Here is a 4,217-nt window from a genome sequence, read left to right as displayed (position 1 = left end):
GTCTGTGACAAAATGTTTACAGTACTTGCTGTTGTTAGTGTCTACTACAGAAGAGATGAGTGGGACAGCAGCAGACGAAAGGTTGATGTGGTCATTAAGCTCCTTACTTTCAGTTTGTCAGAGATAAAGACAAGAATATAATAGTTAGGTACACTTTGTGTGTGGCACCAAATAGCACCAGTAATTTGACAAACCACTTAAAGCAGTGATTTTGTAACATGAAGTTCTGAAAAAAAACACGTGGATGATCCTAATCATTTGAATCAGGTGTGTTTAAGAGAGCAGTAAGGAAAACATGAAGGTTTGCGGCCCTCGAGGAATGGAGTTTTAGACCCCTAGTCTATAAATAGCTGTGCTCAATGTGTATCAAGATGAAGTATTCAAAAACTCATGTTAAACAGTATGTTAAACACAGTAATAATGAGTTAGGCTAGCTGCTAATGTTAGCCCACCGAAACCATCTATTTTTGAAACGTCTGTCCCAAACCTAGCCGACTGAACTTGAATTTGAAAATTAACATTGAAATTGTGAAATACACTAAGATATGCACTAACTGTTTTTGCCTAAAGCATAAACAATGCATCACTAGATTCAAGATTCAAGAGATTTATGTATAGTTGTACCATACAATAAAATTCTTATTCTGTTAACTTCCCCGAGCAGCAGACTACATTCCATAATTAAGCAATAAATTAAATAGCAATAAATGGCAATAAACAGAATCTCACGTAGTGCAGTTTGTGAGGGATTTGTTGCGAATCCAGGCGGCTTGTGGGTGAAGCTGTTTGCCAGTTTGGCAGTCCTGGCCCTCAGGCTGCTGTAGCGTCTGGCTGTTGGCAGCATTTCACACAGGTCGTTTTGTGGGTGTGTCCCGTCCTTGATGATGTTGTGTGTTCTCTGCAGAACCCTGGTGTGATAAATGTCCTGCAGTGAAGGTGAGGCAGATACGCTGTGAGGTCTTGATCACACGCTGGAGAGCCTTCCTGTCTTGGGTTGTAAAGTTGCCATACCAGACTGTGATGAAGGTGGAGAGGACACTTTGGATTGTGTATCTGTAGAAGTTGTCAAGAGTCTTTGCTAACATGCCAAATTTCTTCAGTCTCGCAGAAAGTACAGTCTCTGAAGGGACTTCTTGATGATCTGTCGAGTGTTGTGGGACCAGCTGAGATCCTCACTGATGTAGGTGCCAAGGAATTTGAAGGCTTTCACTCTCTCCACCTCAGTCCCATCGATTAATAGTGGTTTGTGCGGCTCCACATGCTGCCTTGGGTCTATGATTAGTTCTTTGGTTTTGTCTCTGTTGAAGTGGAGATTGTTATTGCAACACCAGTCCACAAGATCTGCCACCTCTTACCTGTATGCTGTCTCAGTCCCATCAGTGATAAAGCTTTACAATACAAGACAGATAAAATACATTATTTGTATTGTTTTTAGACTTAAGCCATCCTTCCACTGATTCTGTAATGATCGTAATGTGCTCCATTTAGAATGTCAAATCCATATTTTCAGTTATGTTAGTGAGAGTAATATAAAAGTAGTGTAATGCATTACATTTCAGATACAGTAATATTGAAATGTAACGAATTACTTTGAAATGATAGTAATAAGTAATAAATAATGCATTATAGTTTTGAAGTTATTTGCCCAACACTGCTAGTTGCTAATATTTTACATAAAGTGAAAAAGTAAAATGTGACAAATAACAGTACTTGCTTAAAGAGCCCACCATTTCCAATGCAGAGTGGTACTTGAGGCTATAAAAATCATAAATGTTAACTTTTTTTAATTGACATTGAAATTGTGGAATGCACTAACTTCTTCTCCGTAAGCATAAACGATGCATCACCATGTGTCACGTTTCTTGCCTTTTTTTTTTAGTTAATGTTGATTTGCAGACTGAGTCCCCTTCCTCCGCATGGGGCGGGGCCATCGGACACTCACACCTGTTGCACATCGCATCATAGGGCTTTATAAACTGGCTGGCATTTACAAGCCTTTGCCGGCTTATTCCTTTGCCAAGCTCGCTTCCCGTCCTGTGAATCCCAGCGCTGATGACCTCACGTCCTGCCTTCTTGAGTCATTTTGGTTTGTACTTTGTGCATGTTATGTTTTTCTGCTTGTGAACGATTTCTGTTACTACTTTGTTTGCAGCCATTCCCGGTAGACTCACGCCCTCTTTGCTGCCCTTCTTTCCAGTGGACTTAAGATCCAGACGTTCTCGTCTCGCTTTGTCTTGGTACAGTACTTTGTGACTTTGGTTTGCTACTTTACTTTCGGACTGTTTTTGTTTTTCCCCACGCCTTGCGTGCTCCTTTTGTTAATAAACTCTGTAACAATCACCTCTTGTGCCTGGTTGGGGTCCATTCCCATTTAGAATCTGCGGGTTATTCGTGACACCATGCTGTGAAGCAAGTAATAAAACGATTAAAATACAAAAAAGATTCTATATCTTGTCTTCAAAGGTTTAGAATACAGTACAGATTAAATGATTTGTACTTTTTTTTTTTTTTGGCTTAAGCCAACCTTTCACTAACTGTGTAATGAGTTACATTTAGAATGGCAAATCCATATTTATACTTGTTAGTGAGAGTAATATAAAAGTAATGCAATAGTAGTGTAACAGTGACCAGTGTTCATTTTACCTCATAGTGTTGGACTCGCAATAGTAACAAACTATGGGTCCCAACACATTTGGAGTACCAAAATTTGCACAATAAAAAGCACAAATTAACTCCAAGATTCAAACTGCATTAACAAGACATGAGCGAAAACCAACAACAGATATTAACAAATGTCAAACTAAATATACTGTGTGCAGTGCTCATTTTATGGCTTGGATCCCTGGGATTTGCAATACTATGGGTCCAAACAGAAATGTTTGGAGTCCCAAAAATTGCGCGTTTAAAAGGACATTAAGTCCAAGATTCAAAAATACATTTACAAGACGTGAGCGAAAACCAACAGCAGATATTACCAAATGCCAAAGTAAATACACGATACTGCCCACAACTTGATGACAGGAAAAATGTTTTGTTCCTCCTGAAGGTAGACTTTTTGAGAACCATTGCACCATCCAGAGAAAAATTCAGGTCATTTTTGTACTTCACGAAATTATGTCGTTTGGATTTGAGTTTGACACCTTTCGGGTAGACCATGACTTTTAAGAACAGCTTGTTTCATCATCCCCTCATGAGCATTTAACAAACAAAGGCATTAATTAACCATCCTGTGGATACATATGTTCAATATTATTTATTGTGCTATAGGACTATGATATGTACGGTACGATATGTATGCAAATCAACACGGTGTTAGGATAAAGGTGACGTATGGTGAACTTCAGTTGCATCCAGTTCAAATTTATACCTTGGTTTGCGGCACCTCCATGTGGAGGTCTAGCAAAATAACAACTTCGTGTTTGTTATTGATACACGTAGATGAGAACACAGCGGAATTAAAGTTTTGAATCAGAATAAACCTAAAGAGTGCCTGAAAATTGCTTTTTTTTACAGACTTGTTTTCGGGTGTGAAAGAAATAATCTTTTTTTTTTTTTAACTTACAAGCTCAATTTATAGTTTCAATCAGAAATATGAAATTAGTTTCCATTTTTTATTCTATAAATATGTTTAGGAGAAAAGAGCAAATAGGCTAAATGAGGACTTCCAAATAGCCTAATAGAAATTAGCAATACAGTATAAAAAACGACCCAAAATGCGAATCAGCTACAGGCAGGCTGCCTCATTCATTTCTATCATTATGTCAAAGCCGATTCCTACCAATGTTGCATAAAAATGAGACATGTTTTTTTCCTGCTGTGGTTCAATGAGTGGTTGCAATATTTTCTATGAAAAACAATATATATTTGTTTAGTCGTCTTCTTTTTTTTTTCTTCGAGTTAGAGAGAGAGAGAGAGCGAGCGAGCGAACGAGAAAGAGAGAGATCGAGAGAGAGCGCGAGAGTGATACCTTTGCGAATTTGCACTTTTTGTGTCATAACTACGGTACATGCCTTGATTCAGCATCCGTATTTGTAGAAAGTTATAGTACGTGCCTTGATTCAGCATCCGTATTTGTAGAAAGTTATGGTACGTGTCACGAGCTACATGTCAGACTTATTTGTTTGTGGGAATTACGGTACACGCCTCGAGCTGCGTGCGACTCGGAGCCTGTTTTTGTAGGAATTACGGTACATGCCCACAAGACTCATGAACGTCAC

The sequence above is a fragment of the Hippichthys cyanospilos genome, chromosome 21, assembly GCF_059441005.1.
Source record: "Hippichthys cyanospilos isolate Australia breed blue-spotted pipefish chromosome 21, RoL_Hcya_1.0, whole genome shotgun sequence".
Lineage (NCBI taxonomy): Eukaryota > Metazoa > Chordata > Actinopteri > Syngnathiformes > Syngnathidae > Hippichthys > Hippichthys cyanospilos.
This window is presented reverse-complemented; position numbering follows the sequence as displayed.